Genomic DNA, 24,991 nt, shown 5'->3' with positions numbered 1-24,991 from the left:
GGGAGACGACCCCTTTGGGGATTAAATGAACCTTTCACAAGTCAGATATCCTACACTGAAGATATTTACATTATGATTCATAACAGTGACAAATTTACAGTTATGAAGTATCAACAAAAAATTTTACAGTTGGGCACACCAAATGAGGAACTGTACTAAAGGGAATTAGGAAGGTTGAGATGCACTGCCTTAAAGCCATGATTTGACCCTAAACCTCAAAAATTGTGAGCCCCCCCCAAAATCCTTATTATTCTATAAGCTGACTGTCTCACATATAAAGCCCCTCCTAGCCTTCTTTTGGTCAATGGGAAAGTTAGCGAAACTGTAAAAACTATTCCCTCCCTCTCTATATCTGTGTGTGTGTGTGTGTGTGTGTGTGTGTGTGTGTGTGCGCCTGCCTCTCTCTCTCCCTCACCCCATCTCTGTCTCCCCCCAGCACCCTGTTGTATGTACTTGGGCACGCACTGGAGATTTGAATTCAAGGCTTTGCACATGGTGGCTATGTATTTTACCAATGAGCCACACCAAACCTCCACTTGCCCTCTTGCACACTAGGGCTTAGCTCTTACCTCTCTACCCTAACCATGGAAACATGCCCAAGATTGCCTGGGACAATGATGCTCTAGACATGTAAGAGAGTCCAAATAAGGTGAATATGTCTTAGTTAGCCATAGCTGATCAGAGGCAGCAATGGGTCCCAGTGCTCTGCCTGGAACAAGAAAACCACCCACAAGATTCCACATTTACTCCTGTACATTGTGAGGGCCCACGTTTACTCCTGTACATTCTGTGAGGGCCCACGTTTACTCCTGTACATTCTGTGAGGTCCCACGTTTACTCCTGTACATTGTGAGGGCCCACGTTTACTCCTGTACATTCTGTGAGGGCCCACGTTTACTCCTGTACATTGTGAGGGCCCACGTTTACTCCTGTACATTCTGTGAGGGCCCACGTTTACTCCTGTACATTGTGAGGGCCCACGTTTACTCCTGTACATTCTGTGAGGGCCCACGTTTACTCCCGTACATTCTGTGAGGGCCCACGTTTACTCCTGTACATTGTGAGGGCCCACGTTTACTCCTGTACATTCTGTGAGGGCCCACGTTTACTCCTGTACATTCTGTGAGGGCCCACGTCTACTCCTGTACATTCTGTGAGGCTGGGGGTTAGGTGTCATACTATGTAACTGTGACAACAGAGAAGTGACAAGTATCTGAAGATACTGTAAGTCTGAATAAAGACTAGATGTCTGACATTTTTTAAAAGCCCCTGCTGTCATACATGGTAGTCCATGCCTGTGACCTCAGCACTTGGAAAGTAGAGGCAGGAGGAATGGTAATTCATACTCAGCTACAAAGTGAGTTGAAGTCTGGGCTACATGAACCCTAAAATAAACAAACAAATAAATAAATACAAATAGAGACTACTATTAAAGTATTTCATTATAATAATTGTATCTTTATCTGCTTTTTAAAGAAATCCTTATCTTTCAAACATACTGAAGAGCCAGGCAGTGGTGTCACACGCCTTTAATACCAGCACTCATGAGGCAGAGGCAGGTGGATCTCTGTGAATTCAAGGCCAGCCTGGTCTACAGAGCTAGATAGAAAAACCTTGTCTCGAAAAATCAAAACAAAATTTAAAAAAAAAAGTTTAAAAAAAAAAGTCAAACATAACTGAAATATATTCAGATAAAATGATACCTAGGAAATGAGATGTTTAAATAGTATGGGGATGGAATGGGTTAGAGACATTCCTCTATAGGGCTGCAGAGACAGCTCAAGATAGCTCAGCAGCCAAGAGCACTTATTGTTCTTGCAGAGGACAGGAATTTGGTTCCCAGCACCCACACTAGGTGACTCACAACTGCCCATAACTCCAGCTTCAAGAGGTCTGACAGCCTCCTCTGGCCACCTCAGCGCACACACACGCACGTGTGCACGCGCGCGCGTACACACACACACACACACACACACACACACACACACACACAGGGAGAGAGAGAGAAATTTAAAGAAAGGTTCATCTATAATGACAAAAAAGGGGTTCATGGTTGTATAAACTGGCAAGTACATATACTTGAAATATTCCATAATTAGGGGGAAAAAAAGACAGAGGTTATCTAATCTCAGAGAGACTGCAGTTGTTACAGCTCCTTCTGCCTCGATTCTGATGAACCCCTCTAAAATGAAACAAATGTCCTTCCCAGTTCAGTGTGTGTCACACCAACCTGGTTCTCTGTCTTCTTGGGACCCCTGCTCACCATCTCTTTTTGAGTCGGGGTCTTATACTGAAGTTCAAGCTGTCCTGGAGCTCCTGAGAAATCACCTTGTTTATGTACCTGCATGTCCACCAACACCCCTGCAACCCTGACACTTGAAGTACTCCCACAGAAGGCACCCACTCTTGTGCTCACTTCTGACTTCATCCCCGCATGCTCATCACACACTAAACAATTAATAATAATCAGGCCACAATCGACTGCACAAGTTAAAGTAGCATCATATATGGGCAAAGCATGGAAATGAAAACCCATCTGTGACACTTCATACAATAACACACTGAACACATGTGCAAGCTGTCCAACAAAATTCCCTCACAGACACACAATGAGAACTTGGCACTGGCTGCTAACTGCAAGCAGGCTGGTTTCCTCACAGGGACCACCACATTGCAAAGCCTGCATCATGAACAACTGCAGCAAAGTTATCAAGACTTCCAGAGATCTGAACACAAACCTCACAGTGAACTATCAAGAGAAACACTCCTTTGGGACTACACAGACTTCCCCGCTCACCTGAGGGTAACAATTTGCGCTCACAGTGATTTACACTGTCACTCAAGCTGCACCTGACAGGATGTCCACTCTGCTAGGCTGCTCTGGACCTTCTGGTGATTTATGTACCAGAGCTAGAGGATCATAATTATTAAACATTTTATGGAAAACAGACAGTTGTAGTGTTCAGGTAGCAATCAGAAACTCAAGGCACAGATGAGTAGGAAGAGATTCTCGAGAACGCAGATTGTCATTGGCCTTGAAAGGGCTGTCCTTACGCTCTCACAACTCTGTGCTTGGCTGCATCCAACCACACTCCGCACATAATCTTCCCATTCTTTCTTCTCCACACCCATCTTATCCCCTTCCTTCCCTTCCTCCCCAACACTACAGGAAACAGAACCTATCTGTCATTTTTAAATCTTTATTGAATGATAAAGAAATGAGAAGTAAAGCAATGAAGAAATAACACTGTTATTTCTTGATCTCCTTCTTGAGGGAGCAGGGAGTTAGTACCACAAAAGACAGGGTGGAGCCAAATGAGGGGGCTGTCACCATGCAGACTTCCACAGCTCCAGATGTGGGCTGTCAGTCATGACAAACACCACAACAACCGGAGGGGCTTGCTACAACAACTCCTTCTGGAAGCATCTGCTTAATGAGAGCTGGAAACAGGCACTACGCACACAAAACAACTCTCACTTTCGGACACTTATTTCTTGTGTCACACTAAGCTACACAAACATCTTATCTCACCATAAAACTTTCACCATCAACTTTCTGGCACCAGCCTCAGGTCACAAATGTCAGACAGAAAGATCAGGTGGGAAGCTTGAAATGTTCTGATAATTAATTAGGATTTGTCGTGCTGAAGGAAAAACACCTTCATTGTGCTGTCAAAAGCAGTCTGGCACATTGCTCTAGCACACTGCAATCTGATGACTGGTAAGCCTATGCTTTATTTACATCTCCTCCCAGCTCTGGTACTTCATTTGCATACATGCTCCAGAACTAAGTCAAACTCTGGGGTTCCAGGAGCTTTCACTCTGGGAGGCTTTCTGAAACTTCCTAAGCAAGGAGCCAGCAGTGGGAACTGGGAGTGAGGGGCGGCACCAGGGCACCCTGGAACGCCAACACAACACTTCTTACTCTGTTTCAAACCCGTGGTTATGAGAATGCAGACCTCTCTGCATGTCAGGCCCTGCCTGATCTCACTGGGTAGAGGAGCCCTTACCTTTCTCACAGCCCATCACACTGCAGAACATGTTGATCATGCTCCTTTTCTAAAGGCCAAACTGAGGACCACACACACTGCCAGCAAGAAGGAAGTCTACACCCAGTTCCTCAACCACTCTGGTATTCTGTCCTGTGCTCTACGCCGCATCACAGTCTGCAATTTACTTAACATAGAGCTAAAATTGTGTTAAGATAGGCACTAAGTTTCTTTTTTAACTATTATTCCTGTCACCAATACGACAGGTGACACAGCACACATGTTTCTGTTTCGAATTACTAATATCTGCAGTTTCAAAGTGAGGACATACCTGAGCTAGTACTTCCTCATTTCAGAAATCCACGGAACAATGAAGGCACTGCTAATAATTACACACATGTGAATACACACTGAAAAAGATTCTGTAGAATGTAAATAAAGGGCTATACGTATTTAGGGAGAGTTATGATTTGAAATAATCCAAATTTATCTGTATTCTGATGAACAAACTGCAGAAAGTCTGCATATTACAACCACTGGAGAGCTCAAGAAAGCTGTGAGACAGAATCGATAAAAACAGGAACCCTGCTCCACGGAGTGCTGCTGAAAGAACACCGCTGCATGGAGTCCTGTGTTCAAACCGAATCTGCACTGGTTCTCAGTGGTGATTTTTCCTCCGTTCTCTAGGAAGCAAGCTTATGTCACTCAACAGTGATACTGCTTGCCAATTAAAGGTTGGTTTGGGGCTAACATTTTGTGTCTACTGCATCCCCAACCGTGAAAGATTTCAACGATGATGCGGGATCTACAGTAGGTCGAAGTAAGGGAGAGCAGATAAAATGAGTTCTGTCACATAGGCAGGCCTTCCCACTGGAAGGGGAGAACTAAGGATTGGCATCTCTGCACTTGAGAAGTGAACATCACATGCGCACAGCAGTCAGTGAGCCAGCAATCTTGCTCTACTGTCCCTCATACTGCATCACATTTTAGGAAATATTTCTGTTAATAAGTGGGCTCCGTGCCGATCAAGGACCCCCCTTCTCCCATGTCCATCAAATAGCGCCATAGACATTTTGGTTCAATCCCTGCTTGGTCCCATTCTTCCATTGTTCTCAGATAACAGGGCTAGAAATTGGAAATTTCATACACAAAACCCAACTCACAGCAGGCTATCCAAACAAATGACCATATGCAATCATTTATTCTACAAATATTCAAAGGAACTGCAGCAAAATTCATATAACATAAAATTAATCATTTAAAACTGAATAATTCAGTGGGAGTTAACATAACTCACAATGTGGTATAGACAGTCTGGTTCTGAGACACAGTCATCATCCCACAGTAAAAATCTACACCCATTCTATACCTTCTTCCTGTTCCCCTTACCTCCTAGAAGCCATCATTTCACATTCCATCTCCACAGATTTATGCATTGTGGACAGTTCAAACATTAGGATTACACAACACATGGCCCTTTGTGCCTAGATTCTTTTACTTAGAATAATGTTTTAGAGTCATCTATGTTGTAGCAAATATCAAATCAAAACTCCACTTCTTTTTATATTTATGTAATATCCCACTGAATATACATATCAATCTATCAGAGGCAGATAGACATTTGAGCTGTTTTAGAAATCAGCATTGTAAATAGTACTGCTATTACTGTGTGTACATGTGTGTTTCAAGTTCCTGATTTCATTTCTTTTTTTTTTTTTTCCCGGGTAGGGGTTTCTCTGTATTGTTTTGGAGCCTGTCCTGGAACTAGCTCTGTAGTCCGGGCTGGCCTCAAACTCACAGAGATCTGCCTGACTCTACCTCTGCCTCTGCCTCCCGAGTGCTGGGATCAAAGGCCTGATTTCATATCTTCTAAGTATATATGCAGAGGTAAAGTGTGGATAATATGGTAGTTCTGCTTAATTTCTGAGGAATAACTGTGAACTGTTTTCTACAATCAAACCAGAGTGAGTGTGTATTAGAAACAAAGGGAGAGAGGGAGACAGACAGACTATGCTGATGTGGGTTGAGGGTGCATGCATTAATGAGTGCACGTGCTCATGGAGGCCACAAGTTGGGTATTTTCCTGTACCTTACTTCACTATAGTGCTCACAAAACTGGTTAGAGCGGCTAGCCAATAATGTCTAGGGACCTGCCAATCTCCATGTCCCTCTTACCTCCCAGAAGTGGAGTTTTGGGTTCCTGCTACCACTCTGGGGTTACTAATGTGGGTTCCTGGGGATGCAAACTCAGATCACCCTGTTTGTTCATCACACTTTACCTACTCAGCCATCTCCCCACCCTCCAAACAATCATCTGAGATAAAGTTCCTGCATTAATAAGGTTTCTATTTTTATGAAAAATAACAAGAAGGAAATCTCTAATTATATATTTATATAATTATATATAGGAAAGTCATGGTAGCAAGTGCTATGAAATTTATACTTTGCTTCACATGGGGTGGGGTGGGATGGGGTGAGGTGGGTTGGGGAGAGGCCTTTGCTTCACTGATACAGGAATCAGGGAAAGACTTTGTAACAAAAAAGTACTTATGTGCTTACTTACTTTCTCTCTTTTTTTGAGGCAGGATCTCTCTATGTTAGCTCTGGTTGTCCTGGAGTTTACTACGTAGACCAGGCTAGCCTTGAACTCACAGACCCACCTGCCTCTGTCTCCTAGTACAGGATTAACCTGACTACATGAAATACTATTTCTTACATGACAGCTTTTAAAATTTTCATCTTTCAGATTTGAGTAATGTTCCCTTTGTAAATTTTTTTCTGCTGATCCAGACTGGCAACTTTACACAGAGACTCTCCTAGTGCTTACTTTGCGCAACATAAAATAAAAGTACTCTGGCGGATTTGTTGAGCACCGGTACTCTCTGTGGCAAGAAACTAACATTTCTGTTTGATTAACGTTCGAGTCCAAGGAGCCCTGCAGTGGCAGTGCCTTACCAGCCCCTCTTCCAGCTCAGCTCTGTGAAGAGGCGGGCGGCTGTTACAGACACCTTAGTTAAACAACCTGAAGGGAAGAAATGTCATCTGGGCTGAGGACACCATATACTGAAGGGGAGTTATATACAGAAACACTTGGCAAGCTCAGCACAGCCTACCATAAAACAATCTTAGTGCCTATAGCAGGTCAGATACAGCTCCACATAATGTAAATTACATCTATAGCATATATGTGTATTTGACACACACATAGAACTATATAACTTATGAGTAAACATTCCCATTTTGAACATAAAAAACAGACTTAGATAAAGTGAAATCAATTATCACAGAGCTACACAAATATGCACAAATACACAAATGTATAAAACACATAACATAATCCAAATATGTTATGAATAAACACTGTCATATTGCACGTAACAAATCAAAACTGAGAAAGGTAAAGTAACTAGCAGGGGCCACGCATATATACACACAGGTAGACACACCTTAAATGTGAGGAGATGTATATGCAAACACTATGCCATTTACAGGAGGGACTTGAACACATGAATACTTGGATATGGTAGAGACTGTGAAATCAGACTTCTGTGGACACTGAGGTACAACTCAGCTTCCTAAAGACTAGCAAAGAGTATCTTTCAAGGATGGTAAGATCCCCAGAACCCACTTAAAAACCAGTTAAGGATCCAGGAGGTGATGGCATAGGCCTTTAATCCCAGCACTCAGAGGCAGAAGCAGGACAACCTGGTCTGCTAAGTTGCTAAGTAAGTTCCAGGGCAGCCAGGAGCCAGGACCACATAGAGAAACCCTGACCAAAAAAAAAAAAAACAGTTGAAGAATTGAAAGTCCATAATCTCAGCAAAAGGGAGATGGGTGGGGTGGGGAGACAGATCCCTGAGGTTGGCTGCCCAAGTATCTAATCTAGAGGGAATGGCTACCTTCAACTTCAGTGAGAGACCCTGTCTCAAAAATTAAGATGAAAAGTGATAGAGAAAAGCAGTAAATGTCAACCTCTGACACACATGCAAACCACACACATACACACACACCACCACCACTTCCACCAAACACACATCACCCACACACACACCAACAACAACCCACCCATATGCACACCACACACACACACACACCATACAACCCAAACACACATATACCGCACACAAAGAATACCTTTCTTCCTTGCTCTATGGCAGATCTACTAAAATACCATCAGTCCCAGATGTTAATAAAAGCTTTATGACTCCATCACAATCCCCGTGGTATGCCGTTTTGTTTTTTTTTTTTTTCATTCTTACAACATCTCTAAGTCATCCCTGCAAGCCTCAAGGACACATAACCTCAAATATGTCCCCAACTTGAGACTTTTAAACCCACTGTGTAATTATTCTCCCTCATATTCCCCAGATCCCATACTAAGGCTCTACCCCACGCACACTGTGAAGATAAGATGGTTGATTTGATGAGATAAGCCTCTGGTTACACCTGTGAAGAAGTTTCTAGGATTAATCAAGTGGGACGACCTGCCCTAAATGACCCAGACGGACACCTTCACCCCTCTCTGCTGCCCCTGCCATGCTGGACTCTGCTCTTGAACTCTGAGCCCAGACATACCCGAGTGCGCTCCCATAGGTTCATGTGCCTGAATACTTGGTTGTCGCTGGTGGAACTGTTTGGGAAGGATCAAGAGGCACTGCCTTTTTGGAGTAGGTCTGACACGGGGTGGGCTTTGTGTTTTCAAGACATGTGACATTTCCACCTCTCTCTCTCTCTCTCTCTCTCTCTCTCTCTCTCTCTGCCTCCTACTCTGGAATCAAGATGTGAGCTCTCCACTGTTCCTGACCTGCATCATAAATGAATCTAACCCTCTGGACCCATACTCCAATTAAATACTTCCTTTTTAAAAGTTGCCTTAGTCGTGTTTTATCACTGCAAGAGAAAAGTAATTGCTGTATTCCTTCCAGAAGTTGCTTTTGGGGGCTGGTGAGATGGTGCCCCTTGTTGGCGCCATATGTAAGGAGTAGAGTTTTCTGCCCACTGCCGGTCTTGTCCCGCCACCACGCCAGCCCCAAATAACACACTGAGACTCTGTATTTGATATAATGCTGTTGGCCAGGTACTAGTTTCTTATCAGCTAGCTCTGTCTTAAGTATTAACCCATTTCTATTAATCTCCACCTGGTCTTATCTTACCGGAGAGAGAGCTCGCCAGCATTCTGCTCTCCCCATCTTCCATCTTGACTCCTCCTTCCTCTTTCCTCTTCTCTTTCCTCCTTGTCTCCTAGTCCCGCCTATCTTCCTTACCTATTGGCCAACAGTGCTTTATTCATTAACCAGTATGAGAAACATATACACAGAATGACATCTCCCATCCCTCAGTGGGTAAGATGGCTCAGCAATTGTTCCCCAATAGTACTGGGGTTCGATTCCCAGCTCCCACATGGTACTTCACAACTGTCTGTAACTCCAGCTCCAGAGGATCTGACACCCTCATACCAATGTGCATTATAAGTAAATTATTAAAAGAGGGTGCCACCACACCCAGAAGTTGCTTTTGTCTGTATTTTGTGGCAGCAATGAGAAAAATGGCTGATAAAGACATTAAAGTCTTAACACAGCCATAACGGGAAATTTCTCAATCTAGAATGACAAAGCCACATAGACTTACCTGAGACAACCTTGCTCCTCCGACACCTCTGTGAGAGTTCAAGGGTGTGAGCCAGTAAAACATGCAAACGATAGGCGCCGGCCTCACACCCACCTCTCAAGACTCCTTTAGTTATTTTATGAATCCTCAAGAATGATTTATAAGTCTGATTTGTCTCCTCGGCTTGACAGTACATATTCCTAACAGCATGGTATCAGTAAATCTCTCTAATAAAAACATCTGCAAATGGCTCAACAGAACAGCCCTTAACGTCCAGCATATTTTTAGTATCCTTGTCAGTTTTTAGCCATGATATTACAACAAGGTTATTTCATTTTAAAGGTTACCATCCCTTCAACTGTCAAATATCACTACCAGGGCAAATGATAAAAGAGTATTTATGTAATCTGCAAGAAGTCAATGTATTTAAAGGTTAGTAGATTAAATGATCTCGATAATTCTAAAACCTAGTCTGATAAGAGAATTCATCTAATTTTCTTAGAAAAACAAAAACCCTTCCATTGCTATAATTCACACAACAACTGAAGCAAAGCAGTTCGTTCTTAGTTACACCAAGTCAATGTTATTGTATGGGATATAAAACAATCTGGAAACCATAATAGTCTATAAAAATTATTCCATATAGCCTTTATTTCATTTAAATATAAATAAACAAACTGCTCTCTTAACATGTATTATTTGTTTAATACCCAATTAACTCCACTTTCATCCTGTATTTCCCAGATCTTTTCTCATTCAGTTGGCTTTAAATATATTCTTTCCAATTCTTCATGTTCTTGTCAGCATGATTAAAAATTTTTATACAATGTTGGTATGGGAGATGACTGATAATAATTTTATTCTTCTCAAACTGATTCCTTGCTGTGTCTGTGGACTGGAAAAAAAAATGTTAGAAGTGATTGAAAAGTTAGATTTTTTTAAAAATCCTATGTTTTAAATGAGTATCCAAAGAGAAAGAAAATGAGTATATATCTATTCTACTTTTAAAAGGAGAAATTCACAGTAAAGGGGGGAATATATATATATATATATATATATATTTATATTCAAAGAGATTCAGTAACAAAATGCTCTAGCCATTTCTTGAAAAGAAATTGCATTTATGGTTGTAATTGGTGAAATTATAGAAAACAACCCTCTGTTCTTCAGAAACTACTAAGATGTGGACCTAAAATCACAGGGATCGCTTCATAAAAAGCAGAGATGTGAAAAGCAGAATGGCTGTTGACAAGTTTAAGCTTGAGCTTCCATAAGACACTCGGTGCTAACCCAGTTCACGAAGGGAAGATAAAGACTAACAGATAAAGACAGCTCTCAGAGAAAATTGATTAAATCACCTTCAAAGAGGCTTTGGTGCAGTGAAATTTTTTAGAGTAGAATTTCCCCCATGGGATACTGTACAAATGACTAGTCTAAAGTGTACTAAAATTACAAATATACACTCACACTAAGGAGAATTGCTTTTTACTTATCGGGTTGAAAGAAACAAGGAAGGCTTGAAAACAGTTATTTCCAGGGGAAAAAAGTAAAGCAGGAAAGTGAAGATATAATAAAAGGACTATAATCAGAGATATGGGAAGAAGACAAACTGCATTAATTAATTTTCTTTAAGAAATAAGACTGGCTCACACTGAGATGAATTGTCTCATTTGCCAAGTGTCCCAAGTGGCAAAGTCAAACAAATAACTCTGTAATTCTTCATTAGTATTTCATCAAGTTTAACCATTTGCAGACTGCCACAGTGGGGGAAGGGATCCCCCTACTCTGGTGAGAATTACAAGTAATCAACACTTTCATGTGCATTTTACAATACCTTTCTTTCTTGAAATAACCTAATGACAAATGGAAACTGTATATAGAGCAAATCCAAGGACAAAAGCAAGAAGGGTCAACTCAGCAGGAGGACATGCAATCCTCCAGACATAGGAAATCCTTTCAAGTCAACTGCGAGCTGATTTACAATGTTTCACTCACCCAAGCCTAGGTCAATACCTTTGCCTCACTGATTAGGCTCACATCACAATTTCCCCATATACACAAAATTAAGACTGCACCAGAAAGTACCACAGAGAGCCCTGACCCTGAAGATCAGAGCTGCATTAACATCACATGTAGCATCTGCATCTTTCCTCAGTACACACAATTTCCTCTGATAAAGACCACACGTCCTGAAATTTCTACTTACATGGTTGAGATTTACTCCTGAGTAATAAGAAATTGTGTACAGTGAAACATGGGAAGCAAACGACTCCTCAACATTCAGATGAGTTGAAGCTGTGTGGGTGTAGTCCTCATCCTCAATCTTTATGTGCTCCTTTGACAGAGCTGAGACTTCTAAGAAAAGATGAACTGTGAACATGAAGTTTTTATCTTCATTTAGTCCTGTGGAGGGATCTTTGAGGGCTGTGTAGAGCTCAACTGTAGAGCATTTAGCTAGTATGCTCAAGGCAATGGGCTGAGAGTCCTCAAACACACCCCGCCAAAAAGATCAATGTCTTAATCAAAGACTTAGTTTTATGATAGGCACACTGGACTTTTTTCCAAAATGAAAAGAGTTTTATGAATGTTAGAGAATTAATAAATTATCTTTGTTTTTAAAAGTTGGGTATTAGCCGGGCATTGGTGGCACAAGCCTTTAATCCGAGCACTCTGGAGGCAGAGGCAGAGGCAGGCGGATCTCTGTGAGTTGGAGGCCAGTCTGTTTACAAGAGCTAGTTTCAGGACAGGCTCCAAAGCCACAGAGAAACCCTGTCTCAAAAAAAAAAAAAAAAAAAAAAAAAAAAAAGGTTGAGTATTATACATCCCTGACCTTCCTATCCACACCTTGCAAGTACTGAGAATACAAGCTTGTGCACTCTAACTGAATGGAACAGCTTTCAGTTTTCCTGCATTTCTGGGCCTGTGAATGAAGGGCAGCTTTTAAAGAAACAATGAGCTGGAAATAGAACAGAAGCATGGTGAGCTCAACCCTGATGAACTGAAGAGAAGCGTTCCTTTTCCCAAATTAAACAACGCCTGAACTATTCCTAAGTAGTGACAGTTTCACAGCACAGTCACTCCTGGCTTCTGAAATAAAGCAGAATAAATCCTGTGGTTCTTTTGTTTGCTGTTTTTCCTTGTTTTTTTTGGGGGGGGAGGGGTTGTTTGTTTGGTTGGTTGGTTTTTGGTTTGTTTGTTTGTTTGCTTGTTTTAGGTCAGGCCTCATGCAGCCGATATCGGCCCTGAACAGACTAAGTAGCAAAGAATGATTTTGAAGTTCTGATCCTCTAACTTCTGTCTCCCAAAGGATATAGATAGTAAGTACTGAAAAAAAAAAGAAATTGTTTAATTTCCCTTAAATCCTTAAGTCTTCAATTAAGAAAACCAACTCCAAGAAGACAACCATCACCTTAACCTGAACAACTACCACGGTCTGTCTGCCACCTGCAGTCTGTGTCTGAAAGCCTCCATTCTAAAGCTTGCTGTTAAAATTTTACCACTGATGCTTTAAGGCCACTTGGTTTTGTCATTGTGTCACATTGCTTTACCCAGTTTTCTTATATAAGGACCTATCATTACAGAAAAAAAATAATTACACAACAATAATAGCAGAAGTAGTATAATGTGGACAAAATCCTTACTTGATATGCAAATTTGTTCTTATCTTTTGAAATAATATGTAATATAGCTGGAACACATCTAATTACATTAAAGTCTACAATATGCAGAAACCTCAACATTTATAAGAGACAATTCCTTATCACAGTGATCCATAATTTTCATTAGCAGAAACAATTCTCCCTTACTAACAGGAACAGATTTCTACACAGTTGCTGACAACCTGAGCTTCGTCGTAATGGAATACAAAGAATAAGATAAAGATTCAGCTGACAATTACATGAATGTGATAAAATGAAGAAAAAAATACAATCAGGTCAATCACTGGGGATACTGCAATCTATGAATAAAATAAAAACCTATCAGTCATCCTTTAAGTTTATCTTTAATTTTTGTATGAAATGGCAAAATGATACAAGCTTATTTCATAAAATTTTGGAGTCCAGAGGAATAATTCTTAGTGGTGTGAAATAATATAATACACCAATGTCTATTTCCAGAGCTTTTGAAATAATTATATAAAATAAACATTTACGCAGCACCTACTTTATGCCAAGCATGAAAACACACTCAAGAATTAAATGCGCAAAAGTAACTGGTTACTGTTTACACAGAACTCACCATCAGTGTATTCAATACACGTAACCAAAACACCATCAGTGCTTATGAAGATCTTCCACAACCCAAATTGTCTGACTCTGGAAGCTCTTACTGATCATATGAAGACACAAAACATACTGCCTGTATAGAAGACCATTAGAATGTCTAAAAACCTGACATGGAAAGTTGTCAAAAGGACAGATTAGCTGAATGGAAGTAAAATAAGAAGTTAGAGTAGTAGCAAGATTTAAAATGTTAGTTAGCATGGAAAGTATGAAATATATTGAAGATAATTAAAAATCTAGATAAATAGGCTCAGGCTATATTTGCAAATATATTTGTGAAAAGTTGTTACCTAAGGAGCTCATTCTCCTCAATGTTATCTACAGAGTCAATGTAAAATTCATAACACCAGGAAGCATTTCATATATTGACAAGGTGGTTCTAAAAGTTCCATAGAAACAAAGTATCTAAGTATAAAGACAAAGTATAAAAAGAACAAGAGCCTGTCAGGTGATCAGAGGGTCCAGGCCACTGTGCACAGACTTTACCTTGATGCCCAGAGACTACAGGAAGGCTAGAGTTGTCTACTGACTTCCACAGGGAGGCACACTACAGTACAAACAGGCCTGCACATGCACACATGCGCACGCGTACACACACACACACACACACACAGAGACCACATAAATAAATAAATAAATAAATAAATAAATAAATAAATAAATACACACAAAGTAGAAAATTCATACTACTTGACATTAAGATTCTCTCTAGGGCCGGTGATGTGGCTGAGCATGTAAAGGTGTTTCTACAAAGCTTCATGACCTTTAGTTTGGTGCCCAGTACCCTCAAAGTGAAAGGAGAGAACTAATTCCAGAAGTTGTTCTCAGGGTTTCCCTGGTGTACACATGCTGCCATGCCTAAACACACACACACACACACACACACACACACACACACACACACACACACACACGGTAGGTATATAAATAGTTTTTAAGACAGAGTCTCACTAGGTAACCCTAGCTAGGTGGCCTGGAACTCACTATTCAGACAAGGCTGGTCCAGAACTCACAGAGATCTGCCTGCTTCTGCTTCCTGAGAGCTGAAATTAAAGGCAAGTGCCACCCTAATCAGCCTAATTTTAAAAAATCTTTTGAAAGAATTTCTCTAAAAAGACAGCAAACAAACACTAGGATATTGTAATACTACATATGTATCTAAGTTAGTGGAACAGTACAGAATCTATTAACAATCTCAGATACATACGTTCATTTCCAACATTTCACACATTTTCAACAGAATTTCCAAATTAATTCAGTAGCAGAAATTCTTTAGCCGGTGAAATGACAAGCAGTATAAGAATAATTAAAGAACGTCAAGTATTAACTTATAACATACATAAAACTTAACATAAAGTTGGGGCTGCAGAGATGTGAGGGAGCTCTGGCTGCTCTTGCAAAGGACCAAGGTTCAGCTCATAACATTCACATGGAGGCTCACAGCTGCCTATGATACCAGTTCCAGGGGATTCAGCATCCTTTTCTGTCTCCCTGGGATTAACTGCCCATATAGGGTTCATATTCACACAAGCAGGCACACACATAAAAATTTTACTAAAAATTTAACCTAAAGTTGACTACCAGTCACACATAAAAGCTAAAAACTACAAAGCACCTAGGACCAAACATTCAGTATCTTTTTTTTTTTTTTTTTTTTTTTTTTTTTTTTTTGGTTTTCTGAAACAGCACCTCACACTGTAGCCCAAGTTGTCCAGGAGTTCAGTATCTATAGCCCAGGGAAGCCTCAATCCCATACCAATCCTACTGCCTCAGCCTTTGAGGATAAGCACAAGCTACCATGCCTGTCCATAATCTTTGATTATGCAAAGATTTACTAGATATACTTTAAAATTTCAAATCATAAAAGACAACTTTGATAAATTTGGTCTGGGGACTAAGAGTCCAGGAGCAAGGGGCTGACACGTAGTCAGGTACAAGGATAAGAATGTGCCAACTCAAGGGAAGACTGAAGCTGCTCTCTTGGTTTTTGTTTGTTTACTGATTTTGAAGCAGGGTCTTACTGAGTTGTTCAAGTTGGCCTTGAACTGACTGTGTATGGCCCAGGCTGGCCACAGGCTCTGAAGCAGCTGCAATTACAGCCCTGTGCCACCGGCCAGGAGCCCAAACTTGTTCATTAATTCATTTGCTATTCTGTGTTATTGGTTTTTGTTGTTTTAAATTTTTGACACAAGTCTCACTCTTTGGATCAGGCTGGCCTAGAGCTCACCCTGCAGCCCAGGCTGGCCTGCAACTTTTAGCAATCCCTGCCCAAGCTTCCAGTGCTGGGTTCCCCTTGCAGATGGCAGACATCGTATCTAGTTATGAATTTTGTTTTAAGACACACTCTTTCCTGGATCAATGGCATTAACCTTTCATGCATACACAGCCTGTAGGAAGTTAAGGCCTACCAGGTCAAGGGGAGCCAACCTGGAGTTTGACAGTTGCTGTCAGTGGTCCTGATCCTGCCCAGCCAATGAGGGGCGATTATGCAATCCTGCCTGAGGCCCTAGCAACTTAAGCTGTCACAGGTTCTGATTGTGCCTAGCCAATGAGGGACGACTATACAATGTCAATGGTTCAACACACCAGGGTGTTGGGAGAGTTAATGTTTGTATCCATTGCTAATTAAATGAGTCTGCTGTCTCCTTTCACCTGACTCCTGAGGTCTGTCTCATTGACTTCTAGCTTCATACCTTCTCACCCCACCCACAGGGAGCCTTTAGGACCCAGCCCTCATGACCAATCACTTTATTAGGTCCTATTTCTCAATACTGCAACATTTGTATTTAAGTTTCCAATATATGAAATTTGGGAGACAAATACAAACTAAAGCCCTTTTTAATCCCACTTCTTGGAATACATCTAAAAGAACTAAAAGTGATTTCTCAAGTGTTATTTGCACATCCACTTTAACTAAAACATTTTTTATAACAGCCTGAGTGGAAGCAACCAAATGTCCTTCAACTGATGACTACATAAAGATAATATAACACATACATGCAATGGAATACCAGTCAGCTTTAAAAAGAAATCTGAACCTCCAGGCTTGGGCCAGGGCTACTCCATATTTGCCCTCCAGGCCCAGAGCATCCCTCATATCCTGTGCTCTGACTCCATCTGATATAAATATGCCTTCTTAGTTCTTCCTAACGTGAGGGTACACCGGGCTTCAGCACATCAATACAAACACAAGCAGATGAGACAAGATGGGATGGCTCAGCTAGTGAAGTACCCAGGGCCAGCACAATGGAAGGAGAGGATGGGCTCCAACAAGTCCTCTCATTGCCACACAAACACTGTGCTGTAAATGTATGTGCTGTACACATACATGGCTGTACACACACAAATACATGTAACTCTAAGCTTTGACTATCATAGGTAATTATTTATAATCGGTACTATATTGATATGTATATTTCTCCTCTTGTTTAGGTATCGTGTTTATTGAGCTCAGTTAGAAATGTAATGTACAATATAGTACCGATTATAAATAATTACCTATGATAGTCAAAGCTTAGAGATTAGTTAGGTTTTTCAAAATACACAGAGATGTATTTGAGATAGATAGGCATTCTTCAAACCTTTCAAAGACCTACAGAATATGACATTTATAATGTTTTAGGGTTTTTCTTGACAGTGAGACATAATTGCTCCTGGCAACGCCACCTGGGTCAGAAAGGAAGATGGACATGGAAGGAACGCGTTATGGAGTTTGCTTTCAATATGGCAAGACTAGCCATGTGGACAAGATACTGCTCTTGTCTGGACTGTTTGACTTTATGCTGTATAAACTGGACATGCAGGACCCACAGAAAAGTGACTGCTGATTCAAGATGGACATTGCTACAGAGATCCTGCTTTATGGAAGAGTCTGTGAGACAGTATGCAGGACACAGAAAAAAGTGACTGATAAACTGGGAATACAAGAAAACAGTTTAAAGTTTCCTGCGTTGCTGAAGAGTCTACTAGACACACTATGGCCTATGGGCTGAAGATGGAACATTACAGAAGAACTTCAGGTGACTGACAAGGCAAGATGTCTCTGTCATTTCTAGAGTTTATATACTATCCTTCTGTGGTCTTTGAAGGAGTTGAAGACAGATAGTAATGATTATAGTTTTCCTTAGTTGGATTAAAGATAAGTTACATATAGGACTTTAGACTCACAAAGATGGAATAGATGATGGAATAGTTTCTTAAATCTTGATAAATGTTAATGGACTAAATAGTGTTAACTATGATTCTTATTTGATAACTGTTATGTGATATATTTTGCTATGTTAAGGTTAAAACCCTTCTTTTTATTTAGACAGAAAAGAGGAGATGATGGGAGATGTCATTCTGTATATGTTTCTCATACTGGTTAATAATAAAGCACTGTTGGCCAATAGGAAAGGAAGATAGGAGGGACTATGAGACAAGGAGGAAATAGGAAGTAGGAAGGAGGAGTCAAGATGGAGAATCTGGAGAGAGCCGGACGCCAGCCGCCTCTGCGGTAAGAGAAGGCCATGTGAAAATACATAGATCAGCAGAAATGGGTTAATAATTAAAGGCAGAGCTAGCCAATAAGAAACAAGTAACCGGGCCAACAGAATTATATCTAATACAGAGTCTCTGTGTATTATTTGGGGCTGGCGCAGCAGCAGGACAAGACCGGGTGGCGGCAGGAGGAAAAAACCCGTACTCGTTACAGTGCTGCAAACACTTTCTGGTATCTATAAATGTATATTTTAACCATGCCTTTGCCTTTAAAACTTATGTAGTTGGTACAGTAGTCTAACACATATTTTACAAATACAACAGAACATAATTACTGTCTTTGTTGATGGTCTATAACAGTGTTTTTCAACTTGTGAGTAACAACCCCTTTGGGGCTTGAATTATCCTCTCACAGGGCATCAGAAAATAGGTATTTACATTATGATTTATAACAGTAGCAAAATTAAAGTTATGAGATAACAATGAAAATAACTTTGTGGCTGGGGGTCACCACATGAGGAACCAAATTAAAGGGCCGCAGCTTTAGGAAGTTTTAGTACAAGTCTTGAAAGTGGATCTGGTAACAACCAGTTAAGAGGTAACAGTTGATTTCTACTTCTACAGTGGAGCATCAGTTTCTGTCCAAGACAACCCAGCTCCCATTGCCCCTGCACCTGAGAGTCTGCAGCCTGCAAAACGCAGACTTGCAGTACTATCACTCACTGACAACGCTACAGGAGATATGCAGACTCCCTTCTGAGGAAAACACAAGGGAACTGGTAAAGGCAGCATTCCCAAGTCCTAAAGAGCTTTCCACAAAATTCTGACAGTAGGCTGTCACCTCAGTAAGCTCATGTAGCAGTCTCTAATGTACACTAAAGGGAGAGGGATAGAGGTACTGCTACAAACCAAAGATAAAAACAAGCACATCTTACTTTGGGTTGTGTAGTTCCTTTAAAGGAACAGATCACAAAATACCATAAAGCCTGAACGAGTCCATAGCTGACCTTGGCATCCTGTTCCCACCCTCTGCTGGCTGGGGATCTTGGGGGCATTTTTAACTCAGGTAGTCTCTTTCATGCTGTAACACAGGAAGAGTAGTCATTACATAATTTGTTGAATTTTTTCTAAAATGTATGCTCCCGACTAAATTACTAGATATCTAATCTACACTCATTCCTTGTGATCCAAACACACTTTCCTAATTTCAACTTCCAAATTTATGAATGTACTTTTTTCTTAGTATTGCCCATGCAATGCTAAGTACCCCCATCTACAGAACTCCCCACATACTCTATTTTCCTTCAAACCAGATGCAGTATTTCCTCAGGGAACTTCAGATATGCTGGGTCTCCCTCTTACACACCTCATCCCATACTGCACTCCTTGGCACTACTTATCAGTACTGTAATAAAGTAATTAATTCCATGATTGATTACTTTAATATCTGACTCTCCCTCATGATGTAAGTGCCATGAGACTACCCCCAGCGTCTTTTACAATCGACTCAAAATAAGTCTTCATTGAATAAATGAATTTGAAAATCATTATACAACTTAGTAGATAAACTAAAGAGGTTACTTAACATCCTTAGACTTCAGTTTCCAAATCTATAAAATGAGGATAATAAAAACACTGCCTCACTGAGTTGTTGAGATTAATGGGGAATTTCAACCTCTAATATGGTATAAAAATATTAATCTATTATTCTTGGGAAGATATTTCATATTTAATATATGTAACAGTGCTATTAGCTAAAACCTTTAAAATGTTACAAATTATCAAGAAGATAACAAATAATGAAATTATCTGACAAAATGAATAAGCCGTCATTAGTTCCAGTTGGGAACAGCTACGAGAGTCTCTAAGCACTGACATCGGCATTGCTGGCTGGCTTCATACCTGTCCACCTCAGGGGAAGGCCTGCCAGGCCTCCTGCAGCTCTCGTTCCAAAGAGCAGCATTTGCCATGAGCTGGCTCACAGTCAAGTACAGCAGCAAAATAGTGGATCAATAGTGAAAGATGAGGCTCTCCAATTCACTCACAACTTCACCTGAGTCAACAGATGAGTGAAATTACACATTGTACTATACTTGCTACATTTGCAGTCTTTGATCTTTTATACAGCCCTGGCTGTAACAACACACATCTCCTTTCCTGTGTTCTACTGTAAACTAATCCTAGAAACAATAGAAATATAATGTTTCTCTTGTCAGTATAAACAAATACACACCAAAGTATTCACTTATATCTTTCAGATAACCTCTGATAACTTTAGAATCTCTGGTTCTTAAAAAAAAAAATCCTATGTATGCAACTGAAAGGTAGATATATAAAGCATAGTCATTGATCACATGAAATTTTATATAGGGTTTGTCTGTATCATTGCCTAGAAAGGAATCTCTCTCAAAATATGGTCAATAACTCTTCAATCTATACCTCAACCCTGAGGACAGAGCTCAAGATGATGGCCTCAGTGGACATGTATAAAAGCCTAATCCCCCCACCCCCATCTTTGTGCTGCCTAACTCACCCTAAAAGTCAGATTCTAGCTCTAAAGGAAGCACTCCTAGGTGGAAAACAAAATAAAATAAAAATACAAAAATCACAACCACCTTCTTCATATAAGACTATGGGAATGTAAATTAACCCAAACAATGTGGGAATCAGTATGGTGCTTCCTCAAAGAGCTAGGAATCAGAAAAAGGGCTCCCATGTAACGTTTGTTCTGTAATTGTGTCTAACTCTTGATGAGAGTTTCACTGAGTCCTTGATTGCTTTTGGTAAGATGGCCATTTCCAGGTGCTAATTCTATCTATCCATAAGCATGGGAGGTCTTTCCATCTTCTGGAGTCTTTTTCCCCAATCAGGAGCCAAAATCTCTGGGCCAGCAGAGCTTAAGGTCTTGGGAACAAGAAGCAAAATTTTCCCAATGGGTCATGACGGATAATGGTGACTGGAACCATTCCCATTACCAATCCTTGACTCCTGGATCAGTGAACCCCCCACTATGGGAGAAACCGTATAGACACTAATTCAGCAAGATAGATGAATTATTACTGTTGAATTATTATTGAATATTGTCACAAATATTGTTTTAGCAGAATCATACCATTAGATGAAGTGGTTTTCTATACAAAATATAAAATAGTTCATTCAAGCTTTTAGGTATCCACCTTAATAAAAACAACACTTTTGTTTTTACTAAAGACATTGTTATTTGATGATCAAAGAATAAAATAAATAGGTACTTCATATTTTTATCTCCATGTAGTCTGTCATAAGCCATAACTTTCTTCTAAAAATCAATTGCTTTATATTGTACCCATTAATGTAGCATTAAAACATAACATTTTTAATAATGGTAATAAGAATGATTAAAGCAACAATTATAATCTTTGGTGTATTAATGGATAGAACAAAGATCAGTAGTATGAATCTCTAATATAACTCAGCTCTACTAGAAAAGAGAAGGATTTGGTGAGTAAGCTAAATCAATTAATCATTTCCATCTGCTGTGACCATGCACACCAGACTACCAGCTCTCTTTTAACGGAGAAAATGGAAGACTCACTTGGTGCTCAAATCATATCAACAGAAAGAACACACTGAATAAAGCTTTCCAAACAGACTGCCTCTGAGAGCCAACGAAAGGCTGGAAGCTGGAAAATTAAGAAGAGAAAACTTTGCAGTGTGTATCATACTTGGCAGCTACCGGTGGTTGGATCAGACTCAGTACAGAACATTCTTGTCTTACTTGTCTATATTTTCATAGAAATGATTTTTCCATTCCAGCACTTATATACGTCTACACATGGCAGTAAGAGAGCATTCCCTGACTTTCAATACATATGGTGTGCATTCAATGACATCATTCACCATAACACTTGCCAAGTTTAACCTCTTGTGCAGACCACCAAAACACAGTTTCACAGTCCCTATGGGACTAAAAAGAGTAGTTCCTGCAGAATGGAGAGGTTATTAATGTTTCATCCATATAACCATACCCTCCCTATCCTCTCATAAATAAAACCTTTGTAATCTTATAAAGTATCCAACTTTCATTAACCCTTCACTGTTTTTTCATACAGCAAAGTGTGAACACTCACTCGGTAGCTGTGTGCTATGGCAGGTGCTGTTTACTCTTTGTTGAAGAGATTTCAGAGTGGATTTTGTTATGAAGACAGATGGAAATTACTATGTGAACTGAAAATCATAATTCATATAATTGACAGTTTCATTAATGACTATCAAATAAGAATCAAAGCAGCTTTTCTACTAAAGAAAAGCTTTCACTAATGACCTGATTTTCTAATTTAAAGCTAAGCATCCTATTTACAATTTTTTTAGATGACTATATAAGGGAGTCTATGATCTTTCAAGATAGTTAAACTTTCATGACTATTTTCAAAGCGTTGTTAAACATCCCCCTAATTTTTTTCTCTTGAGAAAGGGTATTGCCATGTACTCCAGATTGACCCCCAAATTTGTGGCAATTCTAATGTCTCGGTTTCCTGGTACTAGGATTACAAACATGCCACCACACATGGTTCTTAATTATTTTTAAATCAGTAAAAAAAAAAAAATGGAGTGAAAAGCAACATTACTCATATCAAATAATTCTGGTCCCTAATCCCATGTACAAGTATAGGAAACTGAATAGGAAGATACCTCTGAGAGATGCCTGGGGGGGGGGGGTTTCTTCACATCACTGTGTTTACTGAGGTACTTAAGTACACACCAGAGCTCTGCAGCACAAGCCATTCTCGGTTTTAAGGTAAATGTCAAGAAACCTAATGTTTGAGTAATGCATGGGAGCAGAGCACTCACTCCCTTTGAAGCTACAGCATGTCTTCATCGAGCCATCCCCACAGGAGGCAGGCATGTCTACTCACTGTGGTATATGGCATATCCAGCAACACTCACAATGTGGTGAACTTAAAAACAAGTCAAATACTATAAGACAAAGTTATGGGGGGGGCTTGGGGGAGAGGGCTTTTTTGAGACAGGGTATCACTATGGAACTATAGCTGTCCTGGAACTCACTATGTAGACCAGGTGGCCTCGAAGGCACAGAGATCTGCCTAAACTGGCCTCCCGAGTGCTGGGATTTAATTGTGTGTGCCACTACATATGGCTAAGACAAAATTCTTATAACTTTGTCTACTGAAATTCTTTTGAGACAAGGTCTCAAACTTGTTACATAGTCAAGGTTGACTTTGAACTTTTGATTACCCTATCTGTTCTCCAATTACTGAGATCATAGGTGTGTGTGTGTGTGTGACCATGTCCAACTTAACATTTTTAAATATTAAATAGATGCCGGGCATAGTAGTGGTACATGCTTTTAATCCCAGCACTCAGAAGGCAGAGGCAGACAGACGGATCCCTGTGAGTTCCAGGACAGCCAGGGATACTCAGAGAAACCCTGTCTCAAAACAAACAAACAAACAAACAAACAAAAACTAAAATAGATATTAATATATTTCCATTTACAAATAAATTTCAATGAGCTGAAGTAATTTGGAAAGGGATGATTTCATTATGCCTTTTTAATTAAATAGTAAACTAATATGATAACACTATGAATCTCTGAGGCCTGAAATCTTCTAGTACATGGCAATGCTTCTTAAGAATTAAGCACTTTGGGTTAGAAACACCTACTGTAGGTTTAGCTCTGAGCACCCACATATGGAGGTTCGCAATCACCTGTATCTTCAGCTCCAAGGGATTGGATATCTTTCTCCATTTTCCATGAACACTGCACACACATGGTTCACATACAGACTAGACATATACATGAAAGAAAATAAGTATTTCTGTCAAGATGGCTCAGTAGGTAAAGATACTCACTTCTAAGTCTGACAATCTAAGTTCAATCACAGCAACTCACAGGGTGAAAATAAAGAACTGACTTATACAAGTTGTCCTCTGGCCTTCATACTCATGCTGTGTCAGGAGCACTTACACACACATCACACATACACTCACACACACACCACACACACACCACATACATACACACACACAGCACACATACATCCGCACATGCACTCATATACACACATTCACACACACACACACCACACACATACCACACATACCACACATACCACACATACACACACATATCACATACACCACACACACACCACATACACACACACACACACATATCATATACACCACACATACACACACCATATACACACAGCACACATACACCCATGCACATGCACTCATATACGCACACACTCACACACATACCACACATACACACACATATCACATACACCACACATACACACATATATAACATACACCATACACACATACCACATACACACCATACATACACCACACATATACATTCATACACACACCACACACTCATACACACATACAATGTTTAAATATATTTTTAAAGAATTAAGTATTTCAAAAATAAATTCTAACTAGAAATGTTAGACAAAAATGTTCCTGAAAACAAGTGACTCAGTTGTAAAACTGGAACCAGGATAATAGTTTCTAAATGTTGTGAATAATACTCATCAACATAAAAAATGATGAGAACATGAGGTAGTAATATGTTACCAGTATGTTTAGACATTCCACAATGTACTCTCTACCAAA

At 40.1% G+C, this 24,991-nt stretch overlaps 1 protein-coding gene across 3 annotated transcripts in view; it reads right to left on the bottom strand.

Annotated features, from left to right (window-relative positions):
• Window positions 1-24,991, bottom strand: part of Ttc28 (tetratricopeptide repeat domain 28) — a 368,181-nt gene that overhangs the window by 295,761 nt on the left and 47,429 nt on the right. The gene's annotated exons all lie outside the window — the stretch shown is intronic.

The sequence above is a fragment of the Phodopus roborovskii genome, unplaced genomic scaffold (assembly GCF_943737965.1).
Source record: "Phodopus roborovskii unplaced genomic scaffold, PHOROB, whole genome shotgun sequence".
Lineage (NCBI taxonomy): Eukaryota > Metazoa > Chordata > Mammalia > Rodentia > Cricetidae > Phodopus > Phodopus roborovskii.
The sequence above is the reverse complement of the archived record's forward strand: the minus strand, read 5'-3'. Positions and strand labels throughout refer to the sequence as shown.